Raw genomic sequence first — 14,621 nt, 5'->3', positions numbered from 1 at the left:
CGGAGTGAATAAAATTATCATAATTTAACAGTGACCCAAATAGAGATGCATACATGTCCAGACCCAGAACCAGAAAGAGAATATTTGAATTAGGGTGAGGGGAGAGAGTAGGAAGAAGGACCATTTGGAGTTGAAGGGTGAAGGATGAATGAAGAGGAAGATTAAAAGTTCAAGGAGTTGTATGTCACAGCCTGAGAAGGGAGAAAGTGTTGATTGAAGCTGAAGGAGACCACTTAAGCTGTGAGGCACATGTAATCCCACAGGGTGGAGAAGCAGAGGCTCCCATTTTATATGAGTGAGTGCAGACTCCAGAGCCCAAGACCGGTGCCTCAAGACTTGACATTTCTTAGCAAACCATGGTAAGAACCCTTGGCATAGATATCAGTATTCCCATTGAGGACTCTACCTACAGAAGTAGCAGTGAGATATCATCAAGTGACATTTTTGCAGTGGCCATGAGCAAGGGGTCCAGAAAAGACATCCATGGCAGACGCCATATGGTCTTTGTTGAACGGAACGGTTGACATCTTTACTTGTTAGTCTAATATACCTTTCAAATTTAACTTTGACCAAGCTTATCTCCTAATTTCTTCCCAAACATGTTTATCCAAACCTTCCCTATCTCAATTGGTGGTAATAGCAACCTTCCAGGTGCTCAGACCAAATAACTTGAGCCTTGAATTTTCCGTTTATGTGACTTCCTACATCAGGAAACGCCTTAGCTTGGCTCTACCTTCAGAATAGTTCTAGATTCTAAACATTTCTTACTCCATCTCTGGTGTGAGCCATGTACTGTCAGTTCTTCCCTGGATTACTGTAATAGCATCTAAATGGGTCTGTTTGCTCCCAGCTTTGCCCTCCTATATTCTATTTCCAACACAGTAACTAGAGTAGCATTTCTTATAGCATAAGGAGGATCATGTTCCTTAACTAAACTCCAATGACAACACATCTCACTCAGAAAATGACAAAAGTCCTCGACACATGGCCCTAGAGGATCCATATGCCTCTCAGTTCTCCTTTCTAGTGACTCTCGCCCTTACTCATTTGCTCCAGGAACCCTGCCCTCAAACCTGCCAGGCTGTACCTGACCCCCATCTGACCTTTCCTGCCTTAGCGCTTTCTGTTCCTTTTGCCTGCAAAACTCTTCTCCCAGATATCAACATTGCTTCACGCCTTCACCTCCTGTAAATCTTTGTTTGAAAGTCACTTTTTCAGTGAGGTCCGCCCTGATTACCCTACTTTAAATTGCAATTTCTCCCAACCACTTTCACCTCCTTGTCTCAGGTACACTACTCCTTTTCCCATAACATCTATTGTCTTCTACTTATCATCTTCTACTATACAGCATAGCAAAATTCTATTTATAATCTGCTGTCGGCCTTCCCTTGCTAGAACATAAATCCATGAAGGGAGGGATCTTTGTGTTATACACTAATTTATATCCCAAGCCTCTAAAGCAGCCTGGCACTTAGTATGTATTCAAACAATTTTATAAGTAAAGCTCACTAGTTCTCGAAATTTCCAAAAATAACTGGACGGGAATATGACGGGAATGAAGCCTTACAAAAGTGACTGTGGCTAAGAGCCAGGGACAGCTGACAATGCTGTATAACTTTAAGTTATACATGGTAGATTGAACATGTCCATTCTCTTCTTAAACCCACGAAGATTATAGTAAAGGAGTAAAAGGGCTTTTGAATTCACAAGAACAAAGAGAGTGGCAAGAAGATGATGAAGAAAATTAGCAACAAGTTTTAGTACATGGAAAGATGTCTAAGATAGATAAAGATAGATAAATCACAACTGACTGGGGTTTCAAGTTTCTCCGCTATGCTAAAGGACTTATGGAAAGAAACTGAGAATTATCAAGCAAATTCCTGCTGTACCAATGCAGAAATGCCCAAGAGTTAGAGGCAAGAGAGGTGAAGAGAATTTTGGGAATGATGATGAACTTCATCTACAGGAAGATAGCATTGAAGCAGCCCAGAGATGAGCCAGTTCCAATCAGAACATGACAGTGAATAGCTACAGGAGAATAAGAGGTAAGATTAAGGAAAAATCTGTAATGAAAATGTGGTGATAAACTAACGGTTGGTAAATGGAAAGTGAAGAAACTGAAAAAACAAGGTGATTATAAATCTATGAAAAACAAAAGTTGGATTAACGGCCCAAATGGTTAAGTTGTGAATAATGTAAATAATTGTTGTTGAATTATAAAATGAGGGTTATTCATATTGACAGTGTAGGCAGAGGAGGAAAGTTTGGATGAGGGGAGGTGGGTTAGGGTTAGAAAGTATATCCTAATCTCAGATTGTGTGGAATCAATGAATAATATCTAAATTTTTTTAAAAATCAAGAAATAGTAGTAAAGTACATCATGTGGAAATATCATAAATATCTGAAACAAAATGCCAAAGAGTTGAAAATTATTTCCTCAAGAAATAGTATTTGGAGATAATGCTGTGTGGGAACAGGTAGAGCAGAGATGTGTTGATTTTCATCATGAGCCTATAGTACTATTTGACTTTTAAAACTAAATGCAAGTGTTACTTTAATAAAAATAAAGTTAAACAAATAAAGGTTTGGCAGATTTATACTTTGCAGTTGCAAACAAACAGAGGAAATCATATCACAAGGAAAAATGTTAAACATAAGTGTCTTTAGGTGGTGGGGCTACAGGTGATTTTATTTTTTATTCACTTTTTTGGATTTTTCTAATTGCTCAATAACATGTGTACCTTACTTTTATAATTGAAAATCTCAGCAAAATTCTATTTTAAAAAAGCACAAAACACTGCCTTCATTTAATAGATGAGAAAAATGGGCTTTGGAAATATAATTGACTACTCAAGGTACATAGCTAATTAGTACCTTAGCTAATTAGACAAAACTAGAGACTATTTTGATCTTTTAATTCCTGTCGCAAGTATTTTTTCACTATGATCTTTTATCTTCAAAAGTGGTTATAGAAATAAACATCAGAGAATGTGGGTTATAATTACATTTATTTCAAATCAGTAACTCTAACAAAAGAGATTTTGGTCATATCCTATAAGCTACATATGTTAAAATCCATTCCAGTTACAGAACAGGCAGAGGTCATAATTAACACATAGAAAAGTATAACACAGTAGCCCTGTTTCACATCTGGAAACAGGGCTAGTGATTCAGCAGCTGGAGTTTGATGAAGACATTAGTGAAAGTCAGGGTTGAAGCCATCAGAATTCATTTTTAAGTGACTTGAATTTTATGTGTCAGTGCAAGTCTAACCAAAGTTCATGCTTGATATGTGGTTGGTTGGTTTACTTTTGGGGGCTGGGGAAGAAGTGTGGAGAATAGGCTGTAAGCGGGTGGGTAGGGTTGAGAGAAAATACTTTGTTTTCAGAGAAATTTTCTGACAAAGATTTTTTATCGAATATCACAAGTCACATTTTAATTTAATGTCTTAGAAATACTTACTGAATGACTGCTGTATGTCAAGTATTGTACAAGGTTCTGGATGCATTTCTCTGATAAACTTTGTTAGTATTATTTTTCATGATACTAGAGTTTCCACTACTTTAATCTGACCTCCAGACAGAGACTTGAAAGTTCCGTAGCAAGTGCCCTTTATGGTCCACTGAAAACTACTGCAAATAATAAAATGATAAAACTAATTTGGGTTATAAGATTATCATGATATTTAAAATAGAAATTAAAAAAAGAAGTCTGTGTTCCTTTTTGTCATCTCATTTCTGAAAATCTTTGCCTGCATCTTAGTTCATCAGTAAGTCATTAAAATTCAATTTAACCTGGCATCTCAGATTTTAATTTTGATAGGACTAGATTTTCTTTTTCTTCCCATGTTAAAGAGCATTCATGTTTTAAAAGGAGGTTTTTCCTACTGCTGAAGGGTGTAGCTTTTTCTTTGAATGTCCAGCAGAGGGCATGAAAGCCTATCCATGATTCCAGCCCAATAGCTAGATTTGATTTAATGGCTAAGGGAAACCATGAAGCTAGGTTTTTGACACACTCTAGCAGAATGGAATAATAATGAGGTTCAAATTTGCAAAGAGGAATTTAGTACTTTAGCTCGTGTTGCTCACAATGAAGCTGAGCATCAGGTGAGACGCCTGCCATCAGAGAGTCTAGAAAATTTGAAATATACTTGTACTTCTGCGGGTGACACTTGTAAGTTTGAGTTGCCTAAAAAGGCAGGGTAATTTGTGTATATGCTCCTTATGTGGTCTATAACATCTACAGCACTGACCCTATAGGTCTAGTCTATTACTTTTCTACCTGACCATGAGTTCCCCTTTAATTTTCAGTTTTGTGGTTCCAATTTGTTTCATTTGTGTTAGGAGCACAACTTTTATAAAAGACAACTATAAAATTCAATATCTTTCATGGAAATGAAATAGAGCTAGGATAAGACTGAATAGCATTCAGCTGGACAATGAAATGAAATTCAACCAGAATATTATATTTAAGGCAAAATGTGAAATACTTCAGGTTTGAATAAGAGAAAACGACACCATGAAAATGTGTTGGCTATAAGGCTCCACTTTCAATAAAGATTTTTTTAATCAGAACAAAGAAAGGAAATAGAGTATACATTCCAAAGGAATCTTTCACTTTTAAATCCATTTTGCTTTGTGATTTTGTACAAAATAACAATACAAGCTTTTTTCTTCCTGTTTAATACTACATCTTGGAAAAATAGTATATATTTTTTTGTTATTTTACTAAATGTAGTTCTGGGAAAATGAAATGAAAGCAATATCCTTTTACAAAATGATATAATTTGGTGATAAACAAAATGTAATTTATATTTGTGCATTTGGAAATAGTTATTTTTCCCCTTCTAAAATTATGCCAGCCTAGATCTATCTGATTCATGAAGCAAGCAATGTATATCAATCAAGATGTCAGATTTTTATATTAGTAAGATGAAAAATGGTATTGCTCAGAAGCACTGAAATTATCAAAGAATTCAGGTGTCTTAGTTTCATTCTCATGTTTATTGAGGAAAAGTTTCCTCTTTGGAAAATCTGTTTATGGGATGCAGTAAGCAAAACTAAGAGAATTTCCCTTTTACTAGTAATTAATATAATTTTGTCTCTCTTTATATTTAGTAAATTGTCAACTTTAACTTTTTTCATCGAATATGAAACCTGAATTCATCTGTCAATTCAGATTATTCTCTCATTTATTTATCTAAATCTTGATAAATTTATACTGTTAAAAAGCCTTAGGTACCACTGACTAATTGCCTTTTAGATTTAGAAGGTCTGGAGCTATTATTTTTTCATGAAGAGTATTGAGAGACACAAAATAAGAAAGCCTAGGGACTGATTTTAAACAATCAGTGGACGATTGCATGCTTACCTGATACCATGTGGAATGCTTGTCACCTGTGACATGGCCAACAAAATAGATTGATGCTTTATGAGGAGAGTTGGATGAAGGGTTGGGAGGCCAATCTCTCAAGGATACCAAAACATTACTGAGGTTCTAAGGTCTTTCTGGAGATAAGAGTTTTTTAAAGGAGAGTTTGTGGTTGAAAGGAACGCTTTGATAAGCTGTGTAAGCCAGTCAAGGGACACACTCAAGTGACAATAGATGATCACTAAAAAGGGTAAGTCTGTGTAACCCCAGGAACTCTGCTTTGCTGTTTAAGGTTTAAGTGTTTGGGACCAAAACTAAACTGCGTAAGGCTTCAGAGGAGAGTTTTTCTACTTTATAAATACAGTTTTACTATAAATTTATTAGCATAAGGAGAGGATTCCATTGAGAAGAAAACAAGAATTGACATATGCTCAGAACAGCCAATACTGGAACATTAACTCCATATGATTAAGCCTCCACTGTGTTTTTAGCCTCCAATTTTTATTTTCCAATAATGCATTTTATTCTTAGTTTCCTTCACCTTTATTTTGTCTGTTTTAGACAAGGTTTGCTAACTGCTTCAGTTGCTGCTATATTAACCAAATTAGCTTATTTTGTTTTTATTTACTAAACTTGAAGCTTTTCTCTTCACCAATAAAATAAAGCCCCCCTCTGATTTCCTCCTCTAATCAATACTTCTTGCTCCATAGTTTTAGAAAACAAAGGCACTGTATAATGTAGTTTAAATTTAGTAAAAGGAAAAGACATTTTTCAGACAATTGGAACAAAATAGACATTGGGAAGAATGATATTAAGGAGCTGTTAATTGTTTATGTTGTTGACTGTGATAATGGTATTGCAGTTACATTGTTAAAAAGTCTTTATCTGTTATATATATATATATAATAAGGTAGTTATGAGTGAAATGATTTGATTTCTGAGATCTATTTTAAATAACCAAATAAATAAATACTCTTATTTTCTTAGTTTTTGGCTCTGGAGAAAGCCTATAGGTTGAATTTGAGCATATGTCCATTTTTCACTTGCTAACTCTAATTCTAGCCTGTGGCTTTAATTTGCCTGAGCAATGAAACTTAATAAATTACTGAACCTTTTGCTTAGCATATATTTTATTTTAAGAATATTATGTTGATTAGCCCGTTGTATACCAAAATTCAGTCAGCCAAATATGGACTTACCCATTTTTGATAACCCAAAAAGTATTTTTACTTATTTTTATTTAATGTATTTTAAAATCAACGCAGTTTCAAACTTAAATGTATTTAAATGAAAAGTTCAAATTGTATTCTAAGTGGAAAACATGGTGTTTCATATCCACATAAAAATAATTAGATGGCTGTAAAATAAAAATATTCAATGTACCACCTAAAAATATTTCAAATACCATGGGTAGGAAGTATAACACACTTTGAGAAAATAAATATATGTTTTGAAATTGGGACTAGACCATAGCAGTGTAGTAAAAACAATAAAAAAATAATTTCCATCTGCAGAAATAAAAATTCAAACAATTAGTGATTATTTTTTAAAGTTTATCAACTGTACTCAATTTAGTTAAATAAATGCAAATCAAAACAATAATATGATATTTTTTTACCCATAAAAGTGGTAACAATATTAAACGTTGCTAATATCTTATGTTGGCAAGGATATGAGGAAACACACCTTTTTTATATACCACTGGGAGAAGTGTGAATTAGCACAACATGTTTTGGAACCCAATTTGGCTATGTGTATCAAAAATGTTAATACATATTCTCATAGATTCAGCATTTCTAATTTTAGACACAGTTGGAAAGTAATTCTATAGTTGTAACCCTATAAGAAGACAAAGATGCTTTTAAAAGAATATTCATTGTCACAGTGCTTATGATACAAAAAGCAGAGGAAGCAATGGAGATGTTTAAGGGGACAAATTAGACAAATAATGGTACATATGAACAAAGAACTATGCAGCCATTAAAAAGAATAAGGTGATCTGGAAAATGCCAATAAGTATAGTTAACTATTAATTTTATTTTTAAAGGGAAGATAAAGAGTAAGAGTATGGTGTATACATTTTCAAAGGATCTATATATGCCATAAAATTTATTTTCTTTGTAAACACATAAGAAATATGTGATAGGTACATCTCTTGGGAGAGAGGTGTTGGGGGGAAACCATGGAGGTGGGTAAGAGAGACATTGTTTAATATTTACATTTCTGTACTGTTAATTTCTGAAAAATCTTATGCACGTATAATTTTCCTCTATGTTAACAAACACTCTCTGGGTACAGGGATAAATGCTGTTTTTGTTTGTTTTATTCTTTATTCTTTTTTGTTTTAAAAAAGTAAAGATTACTTCAATAAAACTTTAAATGACAAATCACCAGCTTTTTTGAATGGAAACATAGAGTAACCAATATAGGACTGTGTATTATATTGTTTTCCAATTAATTACAGCATATCAAGGGCCAACATTATTCACTGGAGAGCAATTATTTTGTAGCTCAGAAGCTGCAGAACCTGCTCTAGGAATGCTTTTTCCACATAATCCCCAGTTTATCTCCTTAAAATGAAATTGGAACAATTCTCTCCAGCATGAGGATGTTGAGATAAAGAAACAAAACCAAAAAGGTAAAAGAACTGATCTGAAAGAAGATGAAAGTGTAAAGGAGAAGATATGGTAGGAATATTAATTTGGGAATGAAACTTATCTCTGTGATGGTGAAGCCTGTCTTTAATAAGACTTTGCTCCTTGGATCATGCCTCAAAGCGGCTGACTGTAGGAGGGAAACCAGGATAGTTATCCTACAGAATAAAACTTGCACCTTATGACCTTGGCTTGCATTTCTAATGGTGGCATTGAGGGCTTTTTAGCAAACATCTTCATCTCCATTTTCCTACTTGGAAGGAAGGAAATACTATCTTCCTAGGGTTTTCATTTTAAAGTTAATTTGTGAATATATCAAAACCTCCTTATCCCAATTATTCTCTGAGGGCATTGAACTACATGTAATTTTCAGCACATTACTTGCCCTCTCTTGATTCTATTTCTTTGTGCATGTTTTCCTCTTTACACATAATTCTTTCCCCTAATTTGTTTTCTTTGAAAATGCCTGTCATCTTTCTTCATGCAACTGAAATTTCCCTCCTCTATGAAGCCTTCCCTGACTCCACAGGCAGGTGCAGAGATTGCTTTTTCCATGACATTCCATACATACCCACATTATAGCAATTATTTTATTGTACTCTAAGTTTCTTCTTTTTTTATGCCTCTGTCCTCTCTGTGTCTTTGGTTGCTTGAAAACATAAAGATGGTCTTTCAATAAAACTGCACAAATGTATGCATTAATAATGGAAGGAATAATCCAATGAACAAATAATTGCATACAATAGATACAAATAAAATGCTTAGTTTCTCCAGGCTAGGGTATTATCATCATTCACTCACTCATTTATTCAAAAATACGTATTCAAGGTCTACTATGCATCAGGCACTGTGCCAGTTGCTGGGAACAGAGCAGTACACAAAGTATAAAGTGTTTTACCCTTTTAGAGCTTGCAAACTTGCAGGAGATGAGGCACTTAAAAGTGAAGTGCAATGGGGGCAATGAAAGCAGAGCCCTCAGGTGTTAGGGAACCCAGTCTAGTGGAAGTCAGGGAGGCCTCCCTTGAAGAAGTGATGTGTTACTGGGGATAGGAAGGATGATAGGGATAAGAACTGGAAAAGGAAGAAGCTGTTCCAGAGCCAGAGGCAAGAGAAACATGGGGCTTTTGAGGCAGAGAAAGAAATGCAGTCTGGTTGGAGGGTGGAGCAAAGAGAGAGTGCTAAAAGAAGTAGGAGAGGTACCCAAGGACCAAGTCATGACTGACCTTTAAAAATCATGTTAAAATTTTTGTTACTTTATCCTAGAAACAATAGGAAGACATTTAAGCAAAGGGGTAACATGATTGGATATGTATTTTTAAAAGCTCTATCTGGCTGTAGTGTAAACATGGATTGGAAGAAGGAAAAGAGGAAGCTGCCACCATCATCAAAGAGAGAAAAGATAACAATTTGGACTAGGATGGAGATAATGACTTGAACCAAAACAATGATTTACAGGGCTTTTAAGGACATTTAATGTTCATCTGGCTGTAGAAATGAAGGTAATAAGAGAGACAAAGACAACTTTCTCATTTTTCTATTAAGCATAAAATACCTGGTATCTAGCCCACAGGACAACATAAATGTTTTTGAATGAATTAATAACAGATTCTCATAGAATATTAAGAATATTTTTACAGAATATTATATAGTAATAGTAACACTATGTTTAATGAATAATACTGTGTCTAGTGGTGTATGACACCACTTAATTAAAAAAATCTTCTATTTTACTTTTTTTTTTGAAGTTTTGAATTTTATTTTATTTTTTTATACAGCAGGTTCTTATTAGTTACCCATTTTATACATATTAGTGTATACATGTCAATCCCAGTCTCCCAATTCATCCCACCACCACCACGCCACTTCTCTATTTTACTTCTATCATGTTATTATCAAAAGTAATTGAGGGGGCTTCCCTGGTGGCACTGTGGTTGAGAGTCTGCCTGCCAGTGCAGGGGACGCGGGTTCGAGCCCTGGTCTGGGAGGATCCCACATGCCGCGGAGCGACTGGGCCCGTGAGCCACAGCTACTGAGCCTGCGCGTCTGGAGCCTGTGCTCCGCAACGAGAGAGGCCACGACAGTGAGAGGCCCGTGCACCGCGATGAAGAGTGGTCCCCGCTTGCCGCAACTAGAGAAAGCCCTCGCGCAGAAACGAAGACCCAACACAGCCAAAAATAAATAAATAAATTAAAAGGAAAAAAAAAAAAAAGTAATTGAAACAGTAAGCACATTTATAGAATGAGGGAGTTAAATAAGATGACCTCAAAAATTCATTCTAGGACTAAATCTCTACTTCTAAATCATTATTGTAGTGATTCCTTTCTAACATTAAACTTTTTCTTTTATGTTTTAAAAAACAATTTGAAGGAAAATAGCCATATTCCCAATGATCACTCTGTGCGTGTGTGTGTGTGTGTGTGTGGGTGTGTGTGTGTGTGAATTTCTAGTTCTATGCAGAGAATTAGTTAAGATACCCTGTGATACTTAGATTTCCATTTCTATGATTACTTCTCTCTAACATGAGAGTTAAATGAGGGTAAGGTGATATGAATTATTAAACCGATAGGTGTCACTATGGAAGGCTAAATTTCAAATAGAATAATAATCTAGATGACATCCTATTATTTTTTACATATTTTGCATTATTATAAAGTTTTCTGGAATACCCTCACCCTTTATTTTTTTATATTTTATATTTTTATATACATTTTTATGAAGAAAAACTGAAAAGAATCAGTTATTTTAAAATTATTAGTTTGAGTAATTGTCAAATTAAAAATAAATCTTAGAACTATATTTTCAGGACCTCATTTCAGTTGTCTGGGAACAAATTCTAACCAAATGTATTAATACTTTTATAAGAACTTTGTTAAAGCCAATTGACCTACTCATTGGAGATATGTATAAGACGTTTTTCCTCGACTCTTTAATCTTCCAATAAAATGCTGGTTATGGATACTATTTATTTTGTTCTTTAAATTTATTCAAAAACACTTGGATTCATATTTAAATTAAGTAGCAAACTTGATCCTCAAGGTGAATAAGTGACAGAGATTCCTACTGTACTTAAACAGAAACAGTTGTTCATGCTTTCGAACAAAATGGAAGATTGAGTCTTTATGAATTCCAGGCACCCATGAAATACAACCTATGTTTAGAGGACTTAAACTCTGGAGACCAAAGAAAAACTCTTCAACATTGTACTCCAATTGCTCTACTTGATTTTACTCCCGGTAAGTATTGTGTATGTAGGGGGGGGTGTGTGTGTGTGCGCGTGCGTGCACGTGTGCACACACAATCGTGAATTATATATTGATCATTCGAATATCAGTATATCTGAAATTTTTAAAGTTTACGGTACTATGAATAAGGAAATTATATGGTGAAGGACATAATCGGAAATCTGTACAGTTGTATTATCCTATCTCCTTTTATGGAAATTATCTTTACCTAGATATTTTTCTAAAAGTGATTTTCACCCTTGGGTCGGTTAAGTGGGATGATGCAAGATGCAGACGAATCATCTAGGAAGCATATTAAAAATAAATCTGAAGTTCCAGCATAGTATTATTTTTGATCTGGATGCTGATTACATAGTATGTTCACTTTGTAAAAATTTATCAAATTATACACTTATTCTCTGTGTACTTTTCTGTATATACGTTATACTTAAATACAAGAAAGAAAATACATAAAAGAATATACAAGGGATCACTAAAATAGTTTAGAAGAAAACAGAAGAGAATATCATCACGATTTTGGGCATACAAAAACTTCTTAACCAGGATACAAAGAAATTATCATCATAAAGGGAAAAAATGATGAACTGGACTACATTAAAAATAACTTGTCATTAGAAAATTTCATTAATAAAGTGGAAAAGCAGCCCACAGGCTAAGAAAAGATATTTATAACACATATATCTGATAAAAGACTCAGATAAAGAATATATAAAGAACCCTGTGAAGAAAAAAGAAAATAGAATGATTGGCAAAGAAACTGAACATATAATTCACTAAATCGAATATTCAAATAGATAATAACCATAGTAAAATGCGTATGGCTTCATTAGTTATTAGGAAGATGAGTTAAAAACTACAAATTTTTATTTTTTGACCCCCTACATACCTACTAGAATGGCTAAAATGAAAGAACATAGATAATATTAGGCATTGACAAGGATGTGGAATATCATGTACTGCTGTGAGTGTGTAAATTGGTACAAGCACTTTGGAACATGGTTTGGCAATATCCACTACCCCTGAACCCAAGCGCACCTGTGATGGAGCAATTCCACTCCTAGGTATCAGAGAAGGGAAGGTATAGCTCTCCCCAAATCAAGTACAAGAATGTTTAAGCATAATGATTTACTGTATAGCACAGGAAATTATACCCAATATCTTGTAATAACCTATAATGGAATATAACCTGCAAAAATACTGAATCACTATGCTGTATACCTTAAACTAACACAATATTGTAAATCAACTACACTTCAATAAAAAACAGAAACAAAGAATGTTCATAGCAGCACTATTTGTAATAGCTAAAAACTGGAAACGTACCAAATGTCCATTACCGGTAAAATGGATTAAACATTTTGTTGTGGTATATTCTGCAATAGAATACTGTACTGCAATGAAAATAAGTGAACTAAACTACATGAAACCATATAGATGAATTTTGAATCTTAGGACATAATGTTGGGTAAGAAGTTAGATTCAAAGAATTAAATATACAGTAGTTCGAAAACAGACAAAACTAATCTATGGTTTTGGAAGTCAAGATACTGGTTACCCACAGAATGGTGAGGGTAATGACAAGAAGGTGAGGCAGAGGGAGCTTCTGGGAAAGGATAATCTATTTATTGACATGAATGCAGATTATGCAGGTATATTCACTCTGTGAAAATTCATCTAGCTGTAAACATGTACTCTTCTGGATGTACCTCAACATTACGATTACCGAAGAAAAATTTTTTTAAGTACTGTATCAAGAAAACACAGGAGCCGGTTTAAAAAAGCCCACGCAGACCAAAGATGAACAATTTAAGTACCATAATAATAATAGTTATTATGGATTAAAGCACATTGAATCAATGGTAATCTGTAGGTTCATAATGACACTCAAATATAAAGAAATATTGAAAAATAATATGCATCACTCTTTGAGCTAAAAGAAAGACAGTACCTCCTTACTGTCCCAGGATTTAATTATTAATGGGCTCCACTTTTACTCTCAAATTGTCCCTGTTTGGCTGATAAATTACATATTATCTCACTAATAAGCCAGCTCCTTATTTTGTATTGTGAATTGATAAATGAAGGGGAAGAATTTTAAGCATTTATCCTGCCTTTTCAGGGTAACTAAATAGACTCAAATGAAGAGACCAAGGCTTATTTTACAGAAGAGTTTTTACTACAGATGAAGATAAAATAGAATTAGAAAACCATCTTTCTACAAACTGTAACAAATGTACTGACTCCAATAAAGATTATCAATTGTTAAAAGTATTATTTTAAAATTATTATTATGGTTGATGGAGAATAGGATATTCCTATGGTTTCCAAAATAACACCACAATAATCACTTGTTTTTGTCACTAAAGGAGAAGTATGTACAACTGAAGAATGGAGGGATCAGATTAGCATCACCCTAATCCAGTGAACAACTTTATCATAATTAAGGCTAAATCAACAAGATATTAGGTCTCCAGATATGCTTCACATCACCTACGGTTTATTTTAGAAACTACTTAACTTGATTCCATCAAAGCCTTTTGATTTAAATTTCAATTTACTGAAAATACAAGGTATAGAGAAACAAGCTAAGTGACATCACCAGACAAATCCAGAAGGTGGAATAAACTGTAGGAAAACTCGTTCAGTTTTTTTTTTTTTTTTAAATAAATCAGGGATGATGAAAAATATGTAGCTTGATTAAAAGAGACTTAAGGGGCATAATAATCAGAGGAAATGCAAAGACTGGTTTAAACAAACCAGTAGCATGGTGCATTTTGAGAAACTTGGGTAAATTTAAACATGGATTGGTTATCAATAAGATGAACATTTATTGCTATGAAAAGACAATGATAATTAATGGGGGGAAGTTAGGTTACAAAGCCACAGATATGGAATGATCTTTTAAAGAAGAATATATAGTCTTTGTGTGTATGTGTATAAACAGAATATGTGGAAGAATGTGCAGATGTTCAATAGAGTTTTAGGAGTAGTGATATAGGTGGAGAGAATATGGTCCCATGATATTTAAACAAGATACATTTTTGGTTGTTTTTGTTTTCCAACTTTCTACAATGCACATATATAACTTTTATAATAACAAAAGGCTAATTTCAGTTAAAAATGTGATATTAGAAAGTCATGATTAATAAAGGGATAGGTAAATAAGATTGTTCCATTTTATACATTTTTATTTTTTCCTATTGCAATTAACAGGACATGACTAAATTATAGTACTCAGAATTTTGTGGGCTATTTTAACGATTCAACCTAATAACCAGATATGAGTATACTTCGGGCTTATGTTATTTTTTTCTTTCTGAGCATGTTGAGCTACCACTATGTCAATTATTGCTTC

Source organism: Eschrichtius robustus, chromosome 6 (assembly GCF_028021215.1).
Source record: "Eschrichtius robustus isolate mEscRob2 chromosome 6, mEscRob2.pri, whole genome shotgun sequence".
NCBI lineage: Eukaryota > Metazoa > Chordata > Mammalia > Artiodactyla > Eschrichtiidae > Eschrichtius > Eschrichtius robustus.
The sequence above is the reverse complement of the archived record's forward strand: the minus strand, read 5'-3'. Positions refer to the sequence as shown.